We start from the raw sequence: 21,015 nt of genomic DNA, 5'->3' as shown, positions 1-21,015 counted from the left end.
GCCACCTCGGCTTTTCCTGACATGTGAAGTGTGAATCTCGAACTAGCTGTCACACCAGCCTCTGAAGTGCAGGGGTCTGAACTACTGCACTGTAAACAATCAGCTCATAAGGGTGCTCCCTCAGAAGGAAGCAGCTTCTGTGTGTTAGATGAAAGGAGCCAAAGGCACGATAAAGGAATTTGCAGACAACACCAAGGTAAGTAGGAAAGTATGTTGTAAAGAGGACATACGGAGGCTGAAGATGGATAGAGTGGTGAAGTTACTGGGGAAAAGATGTGCACGTAGAGAAAAAAGTGGGAAAATTCACTATAGCATGAAGAATAACAAACAGTGTTACTTCAAATACAGAAATCAGGTGTGAAGAGGGATTTAGGTGTTCTAGTGAACAAATTACAAAATGTTAGCACACAATTCATTAATCATGTTATTAAGAAGGCTAATGGGATGCTATCCTTTGTTAAAAGTGGAATTGAACATAAAAGTAAGGATATTAAAACTAAGAATATAGGCATTATCTTGTGGTACAGTGATAATGTCCCTACCTCTGAGCCAGGAAGGCCTGGGTTCAAGTCCCATCTGCTGGCGAGATGTTTCATAATATCTCTGAACAGGTTGATTAGAAAAAAAGGGATGTTATGTTTCAGATGTACAGGTAATTTGTGAGACCACATCTTGAATACTGTGAGCAATTTTAGTCTCCTTATTTTAAGAAGGATTAAACGTGTTTGAACTGGTTCAGAGGAACTTTACTGGAATGATCCCTGGAATGAGTGGTTTGGCTCATGGGGAAGGTTGGACAGGCTGGGTTTGTTTCCTCTGGAGTTTCAGAGAGTCAGGAGTGGCTTGATTGAGGTGAAGATCCTAAATGGTCTTGACAAGGTGGACATGGAAAAACATTTCCTCATGTGGCTTGGTCCAGAAATTGAGATCATTGTTTTAAAATTAGAGGCTTCCCTTTCAGGACAGAGATGAGGAGAATGCTTTTTATATCAGAGTGTTATGTGACCTTGGAACTCTGCCTGAGATGGTGGGGACACAGGGTTATTGAATACTTTTAAGACAGAGGCAGATAGCTTCTTGTTAGGCAGGGGCATCAAAGATGATGGACAGTAGTTGGGAATTTAGAATTATAAACACATGACATTAATGAATGGTAGAGCAGGCTCAAGGGGTTGAATAGTTAACTTTTCCCCTATTTCTTATATTTGTATGTGAGAATATTCTGAGATTTACAGACGAAGAGGAATTAATTGACATAACATCAAAATCAATGGGGTAGAAATGGGATAGATTGGAATCAGAGTTTAACTGTCAATACTGTAACTAAACAATGGGCTCCCTTTAAAGAAGGAATAGTCCAAGTACAGTCAAGGTATGTTCTTATGAAGGGAAAGAGGGATCTAACAAACCTAGAACTCTTTGGAAGATGCCAGGTAGAGGGAGCAACCTTATGGTGTCTGCAAGAGTCCAAAACATGACATGCAAATAACTGGATTAGGCAAGGTGACAGAATTAGGAAGGTAGTAACAAAATCTCTGAGCATATTTGTAGATTTCCCACATGATATGTTCTGGACTGCCCCACAGGAGGAAGCAACCTTTCCACATCCACCTTACGAAGACCTTTCAGAATTTTCACTTCAATCAAGTCTCCCTTCACTCTTCTAAACTCTAGTGGAAATAGGCCCAACCTGTACAACCTACTCTCATAAAACAACCTGCTCAGTCTACGTGCTGATCTAGTAAATGTCCTGTGAACCAGCTCCAATGTATTTACATCCCTCTTTAACCAAGGAGATCAAAAATACCCACAGAATACACGTAGTAATAATTAAACTTACTTGGCCTGGCACATGTTCCAGTTTATATCACAAGAAAATACACTTAGGGAGACAAGGAAAGAAGGGACAGAGAGAGAAATATGAACAGAGCCAAGGAGAGAGAATGGGAAGTGAAAGAGAAAGAGGGGAAGACAGGGAGAGATGAGCCAGAACTCGGATTAGCATGTGCCTATTGACAGAAAGACAGAGAATGAGAGACAAAAACAGATGCGGTGTGAAGGAGAGTCAGAGAAGAAACAGAGATCGAGAGAGAGGGAAGGAGACAGAGAGAAGGAGAGAGCACTGTCCTGTGCTCTCTCTCTTTGAAAAAGAAAATAAGAACTCTCATTCAGATTTCTTATTTCATTTCTTTTCCAATCCTTGAGTAGATTGTTGACAGTCAGACCTGGCAATTCTGACGCCCAAACTCAACTAAATTGGCTAAAAGTGTAAATTAGTTTTGAGAACAGAGAATAGCAGAGTCAGAACCACCCATCAATAATGGCAGGCAGTATTACCTCAGAGATTGTCAAATATTTCTCCTTCTCACATACATTATAGATGCAGTTTAGCACATAGTAAGTTTCCTTCATTGAGTCTATTAACTGGATTGTGTGCAGTAAAATGAAACAGCTCCTATGTCTGCATTTTAACATTTCTCAATTTTTAAAAAAATATTGAGCTTTTTGGGCTTCTCTTTTTCTCCACTTTCTGCTTCCATTCTTTTGAGGAACATGAAGGATAGAATGGAATTCTTAACATAAATGGGTCACTGCCAATTTCATCCAGAGTGGGGAAACAGGTAATCAAATCCAAAGGTTGAAACTGGTTTGCCAACTCTGATTGGCACACGTCTGGAGCTTTCTTCATATTCAACCACTACATCCAGTCAACAAATCTTATCTTCCAATCTCCAATATTTGAATCATTAGAAAATTTAGCATATTAAAGAATATTCAAATAAATAAATAAATAAATATGTGCATTTTTGAAGCCTCTATTAGTTGAATGCAGAGTGTTAATCATTGCACCTGAAGTTTAACCTGCAGTTCCTGGACCTCGAGTCAGTATAGAAAGGTTAGGAACATGTAATCCTCGCTGATAGAAAACAAGTGGCATCTGTGCAATATTACTTGGCGCCTCACATGTAAACCATATGTTTCTCAGATGGACGTGGAAGATCCCATGGCACTATTTGAAGAGCAGTGGGGAATTCTGCCTGGTGCCTAGGTTATGATCACCCAACTGGGTTGCTGTTTGTGGGAGATTGCTGTGCACAGATGAGTGACTACATCTCCTACAGTGGAGGAAAATGCTCTTCAAATGTACTTAGCTGTGAAGCACTACTGGATATCCTGAGGTTATGAAAGTTCCTATGTAAGTGCGTCCTTTTATTCCATGGTTAATCAGTAAGGGTGAACAATATGAATTGACATCCCATAACAATCAGCACTGGAACAACTGCTGTTCATCAGTTACATCAAGATTTGGACCTGGAAATCAGAGATACAATCTCCAAACTTACTGAGGACACCAAACTGAGAGGTGCACAGTTAATACGGAGAAGAAGTGCAGCAAAATACAGGAAACCAATAACAATCTTGTAAAGCAGGCTGTCAAAGGTAATCAGACTTCAAATGGATGAGGTGGTGCGTTTTGGTTAGAAGAACAGGAGGTCACATTCTCCTTGGGAAATGAGTGTCTAAATGTGAAATGGGAACAATGGGTCCTGGGACTACAGCTTCGCACATTATAAAAGTAGCCATCCATGTTAATAAGATAATAAAAGTCCAAAATTAAAGTTAAATTTCTGAAAGGATAAAATTGATAAAACAAGCAGTTATGCTTTGCACATAAGTTAGAATACTTTGAACAGTTCTGGTCTTCATGTAATAAAAAGAACATAAAGACACTGGAGAAGTTAGAAAAAGATTTATTAGAATGCTACCAGAATTGAGTGGTAATAGCTATTAGAAAAGATTGAACATATTGTGGCTCTTTTCTCCAGAAAAGAGAAGTCTGAGTAATAACCAGATAGAGCTCTTTCAGATTACAAGATGGCTTGAGAGAGTAGGCAGAGAAAATATTGTCACTTATCAACAAGATTAGAACTATATAAAATATAAAGATTTCACGAATAAATCCAATAGGGGATTCAGGAGAAAATTATTTACCAAAGCTTAGTAAGAATTAGGAAGAACTTACTACCACAGGGAATAGGGATTTCTGATAAAGGGTCTAGGCCCGAAACGTCAGCTTTCCTGCTCCTATGATGCTGCTTGGCCTGCTGTGTTCATCCAGCTCTACACCTTGTTATCTCAGATTTTCCAGCATCTGCAGTTCCTACTATCTCTCTCCACCACAGGGAATAGTTGAGATGAACTAAATAGATAAGCATATGAGGGAGATAATATTAATGTGATTAAATAAAGAAAGATAGGAGGAGGCTCATATGAATCATAACCATTGACATTGACCCATTGAGTCGAGTAGTTTCCTTCTTTGTTGTAAATCTAGTTGTAATATTTAGTCATGTTTAGCTCTGCGGCCTCTTGTTTGTTTTCTATAAGTGTAATTATTCTCACGTCTATTTCCACCTCCTCTTCGCAACCTCACTTTCTCCCCAAAGACGAATCTCTACTTAACTTTTTTAATCTTTTCTCCGAATATTATCCTAACAGTTATTGTTTATCACTTCAATCCACAGAATGGTGTCAACACAATAAACTGAAGACAATGCTAAATTCATAAAACAAACAGTTGGAGCAGGTCCACATTGGACCAGGGAAACCTAATGCCACAATCACCACAAAGATCATTATCAACAGTTTAGCAGTTTGCTAGATGCAGCTCAGTGGTGCTTCCCAAGTGATAGAACATTTTTCAGTTTTGAACATTCATGTTGTACATTTTTAATTAATGAGAAGTGCAACTGCGTTAAATTCCCAACTCCATGAAAAGCAATTAGCCTTTACTACAACTTCCATTTAAATAATATCTTTTGCATAATAAATGCCCCAGGCTAGAGAGCTGAAACCATGGACATCGAGATGATATTTAGCGATACAGCAGAGAAACACAACAAAGTACATATGTATAAATGGGAAAGTATGAACCAAACTATCAGTCACCAGCCTGTGCCCAGTTTATGTTGGTATCCTGACCACTGCTAAAACACAGACGTAAAAGTCAGACAACTGTTCCTTAAAAAGAGCTTTTTGCTTATCTTAATATTCAGCAGTATCAGAGATAGTAAGGAACTTTAATAACCAAGCTAAATGTCAATGCTGGCATTGTCAGAATACCAACATGCTCCTCAATTATCCAGTAAACCTGACTTGATACTCACTGTCAATCTCAGCCAAGCATCCCTACACATCATCATGTGGACTAACTCTGAGCCTACAATAGCTGGGAAGTCACTGCCATCTGTTAGCAATTGGTTCTCTGCGTGTTTCAGCAGCAGCTCATATACACGAACATTTTCCTGACATCAACTAATATACTTAAACTAAAACGTACCAGAACAAGTAATAGCAAATGAGTCAACCAGAGGCATGATCAAGAGGAGATAGGGTTAACTGCTACTTCACTACTAAAACATCCTGACACAGGGGTTAGAATGCATGTGAGGCTTTAGGTCTAGACAGTGGACTGAGTTTTCTTAGCCATTTGGAGGTAGGCGAGGAGGCAGTATGTGATTGGGTGGGAAAATGTCAGGATAAAAGTCTAATGGCCTTACTTTTGAATCCAAAAGAAAGTGAGGGGCTTCCACACTGCAGGCAAGTAATTAAGCTTTTTGAAAAGGCAAGTCACAAGCTTTTCTCAGAATTTCTGATTTTTTTAAAACTATGCACAATAAAGCCTGAGGCTTCAAATGCTCAGACAACTAAAGAAGAGTCACTTGATTTGAAATGTCAACTCTGTTTTTCTTTCCACGGACGCTGCCAGACCTGCTGAGTTTCTCCAGCAATTTCTGTTTTTGTTTGTACCAGGTTGACATCCCTTCTTAAATAGCTGACCCTCGTTCCTCATCACATGTAAGTCTTTAAAGCAAGTACATTCTGGTACACCTACCTTGGTGCATCTAGTGAGATCTTTCACCCACTTATGGCACGGCATCTAGGCATAAGCTGCCACCCACAGCTGCTGACCTCCTCTGTACCCTCCATCCCAGTTTACTTAATCTGCCTGGCAACTCTCCTCCTATCCCTGCATCTCCTACCTGGCCCCTCCCTAGAGAAGAACATGGGCCATAGCATAGGCCTAGACAGGATCCTGACCCTGCTATTGCTAGACTGGCCAGTCAGAATCCTGCCCCTGCTATTGTTAGACTGGCCAGACAGGATCCTGCCCCTGCTATTGTTAGACTGGTCAGACGGGATCCTGCCCCTGCTATTGTTAGACTGGCCAGACAGGATCCTGCCCCTGCTATTGTTAGACTGGTCAGACGGGATCCTGCCCCTGCTATTGTTAGACTGGTCAGACGGGATCCTGCCCCTGCTATTGTTAGACTGGCCAGACAGGATCCTGACCCTGCTATTGTTAGACGGGCTTGCTTTCTTGCTCTGTTCGCTTGAGACTTCTTTGCTGCTGCAACAATCCAAACATTGCCAAGAGCCTTTTAAAGATAACATTAGCATTCTCAGTGGCATGACCTGATGCTGCCTCCTGCACCCACCTAGAGACCTCCTCCTCCAGCCACCACATGACCCCAGGCTTGGCTCATACTGTGCAAGTGGCAGGGCCACCCTCCTCTGGTCTCATCACTGGGAAGTCAGACAGTCCTAAAAACCTGAGCCCTGTGTCTCTGATGTGTGACCATGGAGGGGCTTCACCTATTATTCCATTTTTGTCCTGACTAAATTTCTACACATTGTTATGTTACTGGACTCAAATTCATTTATTTTTAATTATGGAAGAGATTTTTGGATGCAGCTGTCAGATTCTTCTAAAAATGTAAGTGGTTCACTAATGTCCTTAGAGAAGGAAACCCACCTTCCTTAATCTAGTCTGCAGATATACGTGACTCCTGACCCACTCCAGTGTGGTTGACTTTTAACCATTCTCTGGGGTGGACCAACAAATTACTCAGTTGCACCAAACCACTATACAGTATTGAAGGGGCATCACATGCACTGCCTCTCAAAGGCAATGAGACACAAGCAATAAATGCTAACATGCCAGCACCACCCACATTCTTGAATGAATGAAAAAGAAAACACTTGCCAACAGGGGTCACAGCAATCCTCTTGGGGATACTCAGGCTAATTATCGTGCACTAACACCAACCAACTTCAGAGCAGATACTCTTCTGATCTATAAAGTTTGGTTTTTGAAAGGAACAAAAATGTAACATTTAGTATAAAGACTCTATATATTTTTGTTGCTGCTAATTATAGAAGCCTGCAGCAGCTTCCCACACAGACTGGCTCAGAGCCTAATGTGTTCACGGAGGCTAAGAGTCAGATACATCAGAATATCTCTTCTTTCAGTGATTTTGAACTCTCAATGTATTCTGTGGTTTGGATGATATTTTTCTTCCTGCAGGAGGTATCTTCTCAGATATTGTTCTGGCCTTTTATACATTATTAATCAGAGAATAACTGCCCCTTATTGTATTACAAGTAGGTGGAATGATGGGTTAAACCAGCTCACATTCCTGAGTAGCTCAACGGTTGGAACTACAGTGACATTTGGTTCATGAGTGTTGAGGTTTAACGACAGAGGTACTGAAATTACAGCATTATTTCCTTTTATTTTCCTTGTGCATGGCTGTTTGGTTTCTTATTTGTGGGATGTGGGCCAGCATTTATTGCCCATCTCTAATTATCCTTGAGTGGGTAGTGACTTCTTTAATGATAATGTACGGGGTGAGTTCCAGGATTTTGACCATTTTTGAAGTTAAGATTAACATTCGCTTTCCTCTTCCAACTTTGATTTGTGTAACTGTGATAAGAAGCCTCTTTGCTCCCTCTGTTTGTCCTTTCTGTTCAGTTCTGATAAGCATCAAATATTATCCCCCTCATGTCTTCCATAATCTGACCCTCAAGTAAACCTTCAGTATTACAGTGCCTTGTATGACTCAGGACATCCGAAGACTCCCGCACACTCAAGTCATACTTATTGAAGTGTAGTCACAATTGTAATTTAGGAAACCTGACAGTCAATTTGTGCAGAACAAGCTCTCTCAAGCAGTAACAAGATAACTAACAAGATCATCTATTTTCATACTGTTGGATGATGTTTGGGTGCTAGCCACCAATGGGGAGAACTTTTTGAAACATTTGGAATCTTTTACAATCACCTGAGAAAGCAGTTTAGCATTCCATCCAAAACATTAAACCCCCATCAATGCTGCTTTGGAAATATCAGCCTAGATTTTGTGCTTATATCTCTGTTGTGGGATTTGAATCTACCAGCTTCTAACTGGGAGGTAACAGTACCATACACTAAAAGACAGCCGATGCAATATGTATATACAGCTGATAAGTAGTTGTTCAATAGTGGTCCACCCTCAGTGAACTGTGTGCTACACTGCATTCAATTCAATTTAATCCTGCAACTTGTCCAATTATTCATTCACTATAAAAGTGATATCATATAATTTATAGCACACCCCCAGGTTAATATGTTGGGACCACAGGTTCAAATCCCAGCATGGGATTGTTAGGATTTAAACTAAATTTGCATATCCAACAATTACTATGAATTGTTGTAAAAACCTCCTGCCTTCAGGGAAGGAAATCTATCATCCTTACCTGGTCTGACCTACATGTGACTCCAGATCCACAGTGGTTAACTCTGAACTAATGAGAAAATGCTGCCCTTGCCAGAGGAGCCCACATCCAAGAACGAACATAGAAAAGCAAATGCACAAACCTAGGCAGTGCAGGACATTGGGTCAATTCATCCTTAAGTACAAATGGAGACTGAAAAGGGTCTACCCGCAGCAGGTATTACAGAAGGATGAGAGTAAACAGGAAGCCTATTTGGTCACCTTATCCCAGCGCTGAACTGAAAGCAGCTAAATTTGCTCAGGTCAACAGCCGAGTGTCTGACCCCACAGTCTCTCCCAAGCACTGGATCATCTCAGAGGAGCCCACGTAATAAATATAAATATATTTACCACAAAACTGGTCTGTTATAAAATGGTATTTTATCTCACAGTAAGCCTGGAAAAAGATAAACACGCAGGACCTCCATTAACATTTACTCGTCAGCGGCTAAGACCTTGTTTGAGGTTTCAATGTGGTACTTCAGTCTGAACTAACCTGTTTATTTTCCCCCAAAGCTCTCTAACTTGTCTTTAAAAATGTCTATTAAATAAAATTAGGGAAATCATAAAGAGTGCCCGCAAAAGGATTGTGTCTCTATTCTTTATGAGCTGAATTACGTTGCCTCATTACATATGTAATACCATGAGATTTAATATTGGTAAGATTAAACCAGAATTTACTAACTTCAGTCCCTCTAGGCTGTCTCCAGTTAGTGCTTTCCAATCAGCTTTGAAGTGGGACAGAGTCTTGCTCTTTCGACTATTGGAATTTAGCTGCCTGGTGGCAAAATATCCAATGAAATATTTAGTGAATGGGTAAGCAAGTAAATGAAAGGTTCCCAGAGCCCTGCAGCAGAACATTGTTAACCCTTGTTTAACCATACTCTGCAGGAACAAAAGATATTTGGAAATTTGGAAATCATGTAGTGCAATATTAGTGATATAACTGTCAATGCCTCTGTGTCACTCTTGATCCACAACTATTACAATCAAATCTTAAGCTATTTAAGGTAAATGGACTTGAGAGGCTTCTCAATATCATTGGTAGCTCAATGTTTTTCTTTGTTTTTACAGAGGATTCACTATAAGGGAATGAATAATGTTCAGTTTGTCTCACAACTCAAATAATGACAACGCCATCATAGACAAATAAAAGAAAGATTAGTTGTTGGAATGGATCAGATACTTTTGTGTGTGACCTGAGAGTGCTGATAGAGCAATGTAGAAGCAGCTTCATTTTGTATTTAATCTGTGCTATATGTGCCCTGAGATTGTTTCATAGGCAAACTGACTGTATTTTACTCGGCATAAGCCATGCTATACCTGGACTGAGATTTTTTAATGGGGTAGGGCAAGGAGAGACTTACTGTGCATTTAAAAGATGCTCCACTAACTTTGACATCTTTCATGGGACAGTCTCAAAAGAGCTTCATGCTGTATTGAACCCATGCTTCAGTTGCACACCAAGTGTTTGATGGAGCTGTGCAGAGAGAGATTTATTTGGCATTTTGACTGGAGTTGTACTCTGAATTAAATACATTCTGTACCTTTCTTTAAAGCTTTATTCTGTTTCTAATCCATGCTGTATCTCTAACTGCCCTTGGGTGATTGATAGAACAGTGTAAAGGGAATTTTGTACCTAACAATGCATTGACCCTAACCAATGAAACTATCTTCAGAGAGCCAATTGATGGTTGATCTCCTGATTTGTAGTCTGTATGATTTACAATTATTTAATTCACAGAGCAAAAAGTCAAAATTTATCCTGAAGTAAATGCACTGAAACCCACTATTCATGTGGTCCCAGGTGATGGACACTTCTCGTGAGGAGCATTCATTTTGATGGATACTACACATGACAGGACAGTGAGTGAGGTGTCTTCATTAAGCAACCTCAGAGGGCCAATTGACATAAATTCAATAATATTGGATTTCATCTGCAGAGCTGAGTTGAACAGTAAAGATGCTGTCTGCACTCACAGGACATCAACAGCTCAGGTCCAGCACTGCTTGAGCAGTTGCAGAATATTAAAAAAGACGTGTTTGTTCATAGTTGGTGCATGCAGACACTCTTTAAATCTCCCAAATTAAACAGATCCTCAAAACCTCACAGAACATACAGACCCATAAAGCCTTTCCAATTGATGTAGGATCTCAAAAGGTCATAGTTCAATGCAGACCCCCTAAGACCTTAATAATTTACTCTGTACAAAGGGAATCTGGAGGCAAGTTGTCACCTTTGTGATGGAGATCTGCATTTGTTCATGGCTTTACAAGACCCTGCACCATTTCACCCAGGAAACTGATCCCGGGCTTGGTAGCTCTAAGTAGCAATATCATAATCTCTCACCACTGAAGATTACGCCAACAGTTAATTAAAGCGAGTTCCTTGCACAGGTTCTTCTTTTCGTATTAATTTTAAGGACTTTTATCCTCTGGCAATTCCTGTTTAATTTTGGACCTCCCTGCATAATTCTGAGGCATGAGCCAAGTGATGTATTGCTGAAAGCGTTAGTACTGTTATCAACAATTTGTTATCTTTTGTTGACAGTGGATTGAGCACAAATGAAACTAGGGATTTCGAGCTAGTCTAGGTACCTTATCAATAAATGTCTGGAGGATGCAGGTAAACAACAAAGAAAGTGAACTTACAAAAATGACCCATTAGTACATTAAGGCAATCAGTTCCAAAGCAAATCCTTTACTGTATTGACCAAATCTAGAATGACCTCGGTCAAGACTAATTTGACCAGAAACACAAGTACTACATCAATAAGAGGACAAAGGTTGGCATTTAATGGCAACTCCACAAGGATTGTTGACTATAAAACATAACATAAGTCAGGACTGCAACAGAATACTCTCCATTTTCCTGGGTGCATTCCAACCCATCAACACTCAAGAAGCTCAACAACATCCAGGAAAATTCAGTAAACTTGATCAATACCCCATCACTATTTTAAACATTCCAACACAGTGACAACAGTATGTACCTCAACACACTCAGCAAAAGCAAGGCTTATTTGACAGCACCTTCCCAACCCCATAACCTCTAGCATCTAAAAGGACAACGGCAGCAAATGCATGAGAATCCCATCACTTTCAAGTCCCCTACAAGTCATATTCCAACTTGTCTTGGAAAAATATTACAGTTCTTTCCTTGTCACTTTGTCAAAATCCTTGACGTCTGTCCCTAAAGCAACACTTTTGCTGCAGTTACTGCAGAAATTCAGTAAGGTGACTCATCATCACTTTCTTAAGGACAGTCAGGGATGAGTAATAATAAATGCTGGCCTCACCAGAAATCTTGTAAAAACAGCTAAAAGAAAAAAGACCCAGATCTCCTACCCAGATTGTTTACATGAGAGGAATGAAATGTGAAGTAAATGGTCTTAGATCACCTGGGAGTGAGCAGTGGACATCACATTTGACCGATGCTGTATTTGGCAGTTCACCTCAATCAACCCATCTTCAAAGCATAGGGACCCCAAAATCTCTTTAAAAAAAAAATCGAAAAAGCATCTTTGCTCCATTTCGGTTACGTTTACTGGTTTGTCTTCAGCTTTCACTATATGGCAATTACTGTATTCATCTTTTGATAATGAACTCTGCATCTTTGTAAGCACTTAACCCTAACCCATCCTCCATTTAACAGTGCGGAAAGCAATTTCTTGTCATCTAAAATATTACTCATATGCTGGGACCATGGGCATCATTGACAGCTTTGCACTGTCAGCAAAGTCCCATTAATGTCACTTTGGATTTGCTGAATAGATTGACAATCTCTTCAGGATGCACATGCAGCATTTGAAAATGAAATCAATATTTGATTATTGTGTGGCCCCTGCGAGACTATTGACTCCATTTAGGGATGTCGGCGTCTAAAATGAGTTCTATTTTGAGCTTTAAAGTCAGATTGTAGATTTCAGAATTTGGGATCAGGCTCATGGTAATTATGCAATTAGATCCAATTCCATACATCAGAGCAGACTCATCAATCCAGTTTTATGGTTACATCGGACGATTCAAATCTGCTGATTGCCCCTGGACTGGCTTCAACTTTATTATGCTGGCATTAGCCAGTATCCTAGAATTCCACATAAAAGCCTACTATAAAAGATACCCTATGCCAACGTGGTTAACTTTTAACTGGCTCTGGCATAGCTGAGCAAGCCTCCCAATTGTTATCAATTAAGAAGTTAGCTCACTGCCACCTTCTCAATAGCAATTAAAGGTGGACAGTGAATCACAGCCTTACTAGAGATGCCCACATCCTGTGATCAATAGAAAAGTTGCATTGCCTTGGTTAATTTTATTGCTGCCCCTGATTAGCAAAGAATCAATCTTGTAGTTCAGTGTGCACTGCACAACAAAGTATGATATCTGGCTGAAACAGAGCGAAAGGTGAGGGGATTGTTGGAGCAGGGCACAGAGAGTAGGAATAAGCGGAGTGGTAGTGCGACACAAATACAAAGATAGATCCTACTACAAAAGTGGACATAGGAATATATATCACAATAGTTGACAGGAAATGGACAGAGATATTTTATAATACGTAATAGATTACCAAGTGTGATCCACACCTACACTTTCCTCCAGGATCCCCAGTTCTGTTGTGTCTTTAGCACCAAATCTAAATGAGCCAAGAATGCCACATAATGAAGTCAGCTTGCTGGTCATTCATTGCTGCTAAATAAGTGTAAACCTGATTTACTGTATGTCCTGTGCTAACATGTTTCACAGGAACACATGGGAAAAGAATCTGCTTATAAAATCAATACCTAAACACAAAATTACCTCACTTCCCATTGCTGTAGACTAGACGTGACCCAATGATTCAGTTGGCTGGAATCACCCAACAAAACTATTGGCCTGAAATTTTTCGATGAATTGGTTGACAGAAAATTATTAGGATGACTTGAGTTTGAATATCTATTTCCTCACCCACATAAATTTGGTGTCTTCATTCTCGTGAACTGGAATTAATAACTCTGACTCCAGCTACAATATACTGTATTATGGGAATTCATGACCCCAGAGTGCCATTAGTGCTGGACATTGAGTAAATTTAAGGAGGAGATAGACAGATTTTTAATTGGCAGTAGGTTGAAGGGCTATGGAGAGCAGGCAGATGAATGGAGTTGAAGCTGAAATGAGATCAGCCATGAGTATATCAAATTGCAGAGTAGGTTCGAGGGGCTGCACTGCCCACGTGCGCTCCCAACTCAGATATGACCACGTTCCTTCCTAACGTCTGATGTTTGAAAAGCTGATCACATTGATTTACAACGTGTCCTCCTGTTCTAATTTTTCCAACTGAATAAAGTTGTAGAGAATATAAGATTTTGAGAAAGTAAATTGAGTTGTTTTGGGCAGCCTATCAGATAATTTTCAGTAAGGAATTTTCTGCATTGTCAGTTTCTCATTGTAATGATCTCATTCACTTCTGATAGGGAGTTGTAACAAGTTGAAAGGTGAAGTAGATTTATTTCAGTGGACATGGAAATGAACGCCATGTCTAGGACGTCTCCCGTCAGGCAGGGAGTGAGGGTTCTAGCCAAAACAATGTGCATTAAGAGGGAGAGAAATGAACAGCATGGGTCAATGCTAGGGAACCAGCTTATGGAAGTGTAGGAAGTGCAATAACAAAACCTTAAACAGTTTTCATCAGGTTCACTAATGTTCTTCAGGGAAAGAAACTGCCAGCCTTCTCTGGGAGATAGTAAGAACTGCCAATGCTGGAGTCAGAGATTACACAGTGTGGAGCTGGAGGCACACAGCAGGCCAGGCAGCATCAGAGGAGCAGGAAAGTTGATGTTTTGGGTCAGGACCCTTCTTCAGAAATGGGGGAGGGGGAAGGGAGCTCCGAAATGAATAGAGAGAGGAGGGATGGGGCTGGGGAAGGTAGGGGGGATTTTTTTTTTATTCATTCACAGGATGAGGGCTTTGCTGCTAGGCAGCATTTATTGCCCATCCCTAATTGCCCAGAGGGTAGTTAAGAGTCAACCATATTGCTGTGGGTCTGGAGTCACATGTAGGCCAGACCAGCAGTTTCTTTCCCTAAAGGATATCAGTGAACCTGATGGGTTTTTCCCAACTATCGACAATGGATTCATGGTCATCATTAGATTCTTAATTCCAGATATTTTATTGAATTCAAATTCTACCATCTGCCATGGTGAGATTTGAACCCAGGTCCCCAGAACATTATTTGGGTCTCTGGATTAACAGTCCAGCGATAATACAACTAGACCATCACCTCTCCTCAATAGGTGATAGGTGAGTGTAGGTAGAGAGTGGTGGGAATTGGTCAGTGAGGTGGGATGGGAGGATAGGTGGGAGAGAAGATGGACAGGTTGTGTCAGGTCAAGGAGGCGGGGATGACAGAGAGGGTTGGTCGTGGGATGAGGCTGGGGTTGGGGAGATTTTGAAACTGGTAAAGTCTACATTGAAACCATTGGGTTGTAGGCTCCCAAGGCTTCCAATCCTTCCCTGGTCTGGCCTACATGTGATTCCAGGCCCACAGCAATATGGTTGATTCTTGACTGGGCAAGATGAGTGATAAATATTGGCCTAGATATGACGTCCTCATCCCATGAATGAATTTTAAAAAAGTAGTCTTGGAGCATTTAATCAATCCCTCAAATCCTTCACAATGATAATAATTGAACTTTGTTCAGGCATTGCTTATTTCCGGTTCACTGGCCGCATAGGTGTTTTTCCTGATGGTGGAAATATTGAATAAAGCTCTTACACAACGGTGTCTTTTTCACTGAGTCACTGCGCACACAACCACGGGTGACGTGGGGAAGAAAAATAACCACTGTTATGTACAGTGGTAGTGTGTGGGTGGGGAGGGGTGGTTGATGGGGGCTAAACAGCAGATTCAGACAGTATCGTGATTTCTGGAAATAAAACTGAACTTTGCCCTCATTCTGTATCTACCTATCATGAGTACATCTGCCCATAATTATATTGGTAAGATAGACCTTGAGAAGATAAAGTTGGGACTTCACAGTGAGGACACTCTTTTCCTGTATGTGGCACAACAACATTGCATTTTACAGACTTAAGGATGAGCGAATAACCAATAATTAGGCATCCATGAGACTCTGTAAACTATCACCAGCAGCAGAATTATGTCCCACCACAATATGTAACCTCATGCCCAGTGTTAGGGCACCATTAGGCCTGAAGAGCAATCCAGCTTCAATGTTAAAGGTCAAAGGTGTGTCGAAAGCAACAGCAGCTGCACCTTACAGTGAGCTACGAACCATGAAGCTCAATGTTAAAGACAGCAGGGTGCAGAAAGAGCTAAGCAACAATTGATCAGAGTACAGCTCTCAATCCTGACAACATCCAATCAAGAATGGTGATGGATAACAAGAGGTGGAGATTTCATCATGACTCCCTGCACAACAACTAGTTACAAAAAACCAATCTGAAGTGTTTCTGTCATCAGTAAGTATTCAACAGTAATCAAAACCTATCAGATGCCAGGACATAAAGTACTAATCTGGCTGCAGTCTGTGAGCTCAATACAAACTGGAATCAACCTCTAAATCTTGCTGCTTCCTTCAGCTCAGCTCCAGCTTCATTGAGGATTCAACCGACAGAGTCTTATGGAGCACTTTGAACTGAGGTTATGAAGTTATTTCAAATGCAAACAGAATAGATTTTGCTGTGTGGTTAAACAGAGTGAGATTTGGCATAGCTGTGAATCACTGGTAAGTTTTAACTTTTTTGGTACCATGAGACTCATCTGTACACTTGCCACATAGATACAAAACACCTCAAAACCCTCAGAAGCCTCAATTATCCTTGGGTTTGATGTGAAGCTGTGTTACTGGGGTGAAAAAGAGAAATAATTAAATAACTGCTTTAACTTGAGTTTATGCTGAGCAAACATTTTTGATAGCAAAATATGAGCAGGCCATTCAGCCCATTGAGTCAGCTCTCCCATTAAATATGACCTTGGGGGTATATCCACTTCAATGCCTTTTTCCACATTACCTCTATATCCCTTTACAGCATCAGTATTTCAAATATGTCAATCTCTACTTTACACATACTCAATGACTGAACTTCCACGGCCCTCTGGGTTAAAAAAATTCCAAAGCAAAGTAAAGAAAGACTACCTAATTTTGGCTTTAAGGCTTTTGCCCTTATTTTGAAAGTCCCTTGGTTCTAGACTCCCCAACCAGGGGAGAATCTCACCTGCATCTCTCTGTCTAACTCTTTAAGTATTTTGTAGGTTTCAATGAGATGACCTCTCATTCTTCAAAATTCTTGAGAATACAGTCTTTATTTGTCCAATCTCTCTTTGTAGGAAAGGAACAAGTCTGGTAAACCTACATTGCACTCCATCCAAAGGCAAGAATATCTCTCTTGAGATAAGAGAGATCAAAATTGCACATAGTACACCAGAAGTAATCTAACCAAGGTTCCATGTATTGAAGCAAGATTTCACGACTCCTGTATTCAAATCCTCTTGCAATATAGGCGAATATTCCATTGGTCTAACCAATAGTTTGCTGCACCTGCATGTCAGCCTTCAATGACTGACTGACGAGGACATACAGGTTCCCTTGAACATCTACACTTCCTAACCACTTACCATTTGAGAAATATCCCTTATGTCCGTTCCTCCTACCAAAGCAGATAACCTCACATCTTTCCACACTATATCCCACTGCCATGTTCTTGCCAGCTCACTAAGTCTGTCCAAATCCTTTCGAAGGTGCTTTGTATCTCGCTCACAATACACATCCCAACCTGGCTCTGTGACATTCTTAAACTCTTAAATATTAAATGTGGTCCCTATATACAATTCGTATATAGATATTGTGGACAGCTGGGGCCCAAATACCTGACTAGTCACAGCCTGCCAACGTGAGAATGACCCATGTACTCCTATCCTCTGCTTTCTGACTGTTAGCTCATCATTAATCCATGCCAGTTCTTTGCATTCTATCCCAAATGCTTTAATTTTGCTAACCAGCCTCTGGTGCAAGACTTTATCAAAAGCCTTCTGAAAATCCACCTATACCACATCCACCACTTTATCAATTCTATTCATAATATCCTCAAAAAACTCCAACTGGCAAAGACAATTTCCCATTCACAAATCCATGCTGATTATTTTCAATCTGATCATTATTATCCAAGCAACCATTTAGCACAACCTTTAATAACAGAGACAATAAGGTGCAGAGCTGGATGAACACAGCAGGCCAAGCAGCATCAGAGGAGCAGAAAGGCTGACGTTTCGGGCCTAGAGTCTTGTATTTTCCTTACTACTAATGTAAAGCTAACAGATCTGACTGTACAGTTTTCTTTGGATTAAGGTCGATCAAGAACATCTCTTTTATCTGTAATGTATTTATTGTCAGATCGACATCAGCCTTTCTGTCCAGCTGCTGCTGGAAGCATATTACAGCGGTTTACCGCAACAGCACTCAGATATGTCCAACAGAATGTTTATTAAAATCCCTGATTATTTGAACATTCTTCATCTTTTTTCCTTATTTTCTGTTACTTACAGTGTATAAAAGGGAGTTAAATGGGAAGGAACCTTGATAGGTTGCTCTCTGTACATTATGAGCAAAGTGGGAAAAGGTTTGGTCAATTGACATGGAATGCTTAGGTTGGCTGCAAATTTGAGAGTTGATTAGTCAATTAAATCCATTCTTTAGCCAACCCAAGGACTGGTTGACGAACAACGTTTTTTGTAAATGTTGCTACGTAAATCGGTCACGTAAATATTTTCTGATCGTCGGCGCAGAGTCTGGATTAAGTCAATGTTCAGATCACCAAGAACAGCTGCAAAAATTTCAATTTCTGCAGCAAGCCAAAGTGAAGTGAAGTGTTGCCCCTTGCCCTGGTTTTTCAAAGCTGTGCAATGTTCTTATTTGTCATTAACCATTCACCAATCACATTTTTTAAAAAATAAATGTGTATGTACAGGATATCCTATGGGGATGGCTACCATGGCCTTTCAATTGATTTCAGCCTGAAGGCACTACACAAATAATCCCAGCCTAACCCTCAGCTCTGTCACTTGCAGCCTTTTCAAGCCGTCTAATGTCACTTGAGTTCTCTCTGGCTGTGACCCTGACTCCTGTATTGGGATTTCATCATCTGTAGTTAATAAAGCCATTGGAGCTCTTCACTCGATCCCACAGAGAGGTGGTGGGGGGAAGTGTGAACAAGATGGTGCAAACACAGATTCTTTCATGCAGCTATTGCACAATTAATTCAGCTTCCTTTCATCTCCCTCAAAGAATCCTGACCGAAATTATTAAATATGAAGTCAAAAATATCGAGGTACAACAAAGCAAGAAGAACATCAAGTCTTTTGAAGGACAGAAGTGGTGTAGCTACGGACTTCAAGTTGGATAAGCACTGATAGTATTTTCCCCTTTCTAGCACACTGGCAGCCCTGCCCTGGTTGGACTGTGTAGAGATTGTTTCCTGAATTCAATCCCAAGCCATATACTATCTTACTGGATGTCTTTTTTTATTTTGGATGCACACATCTCGATGACTGTTTCTTACATTGAAATGTTTACATCTCGACACCTGTCGACCCTTCCCAGTGGAGAAGCTCCCCACCAGCAGCATTCCCCAATTGTACCTTGAAGCCTTGAAGCTCAGCTATTATACAGATGCTACCTAACCAATGATCCATTGGATGATGCTGAAATACTAAGTTTCCTTCACAATAAAACTATTAAAGTACCACTATGTAGTAAGCACTTGGAAATGTTTCGCCATCACTTCACTGTCACTGGCTCAAAATCCTGGAATTTCTTCTTTAAGCACATTGTGGGTCAACCTACAGGACAAGGTCTGCAGCATTTCAAGAAGGCAGCTCATCACCACATTCTCAAGGGCAACTAGGGACAGGCAATAAATGCTGGCCAGCCAGCGATGCCCACGTCTCATGAATGAATAAAAATAAAACCTTGGAGCTTGTAAGTTTGGGTGTTCATGGAGTAGGAATGCAGAAAACAAAAGCCTGCTGAAGAGTAGAATCTAAGAAACTAACTGCAAGTGGTACAAGATGGAACAATGTGCTCCTCTGCAAGGCAACAGGACAAACCAGAGTGTGGTTCAGAATCACATGAAGGGTTTATGCCTTGTCCATGTATCTTTTTTTAACATTGAGAAACAGGATGTGAACATCGTGAACAAGGCCTGCTTTTATTTCCCAATCTGATTACCGAAGGAAGATTGTGGTGAGCCACCTACTCATGATGATGCAGTCCATGCTGTGTAGGTAAATTTACCATGTAGGATGTTCCAAGGTTTAACAACAATGAACGAAGATTATAGTTCCTAGTCTGGATTATGTGTAAACTGGGTGTGAATATGTAGGCGGTGCTTTTCCCATTTGCAGTCTAATCTTTGCTGTGGATTTGGAAGGTGTTGTCAAAGGAGCCTTGGTGAGGTGCTGTTGTGCATCTTGTATTGGTAGATACCACTGTCACTGAGCACCGGTAGTGAGGGAGTGAATGGTTATGGTTGTGGATCAGGTGGTCAAGTGGCCCATTTGTCCTGAACTTCCTGTTAGAGCTGCACTCATCCAACCAAATGGACACTACTCCATCACATGCCTGATTTGTGCTTTGTAAATGATAGAAATATGAGAAGATAATTCAGACAATTGAAAGCTTTAAAATTGATAAGGAAGTCATATTGGTTAAGCTGTCTATACTTTGTTGGTAAGGCACTAAGATTGAACGAGATGCATTCAAGGATATTGAGGGGAGCAAAAGTGGAAATTGAGGAAGCATTGATCACTATTTCCTAGGTTCCCTTTAGGTCAACAGTGGTGCCAGAGGACTGGAGAATTGCAAATGTTACTCCATTATTCACAAAAAGGTGTAAGAATAAGTCCAACAATTTCAGACCAGTCAGTTTAGCTTTGGTGGTGGAAAGCTTCTAGAAACGATAATTGGAGACTAAATGAACAGACTTAAGCAAAGCCAGGTAGAAACTTTAAAGGAGAAATCATGTTTAAGGAATTTGATGAGGTAACAGAGAGGATGAGGGTAATGCTATCGATGTAGTATACTCAGACTTCCAGAGAACATTTAATAATACAATGCCACACAAAAGACATGTGAGCAAAATTATAGCTCATGGAATAAAATTGACAGTAATGACGTGAATGCAGAACAATCTTCTGAGTAGCAGTTAGAATAATGGTTGATGGATTTCTTTTTTCAGACTGAGGGGAGGTTTATAGCGGAGTTCCCCAGAGCTCAGCATTAGGATCCTTGTTCTGCCCAATGTATATTAATGACAAAGATTTTAATGGACATGGCACAATTCCAAAATTTGCATTTGATGACACTTGGAAGCATTGTGACCAGTGAGGAGGGTAGTGTGGAATTTTGAAAAAGAAGATAGG

Source organism: Rhincodon typus, chromosome 21 (genome assembly GCF_021869965.1).
Source record: "Rhincodon typus isolate 14 chromosome 21, sRhiTyp1.1, whole genome shotgun sequence".
NCBI lineage: Eukaryota > Metazoa > Chordata > Chondrichthyes > Orectolobiformes > Rhincodontidae > Rhincodon > Rhincodon typus.
The sequence above is the reverse complement of the archived record's forward strand: the minus strand, read 5'-3'. Positions refer to the sequence as shown.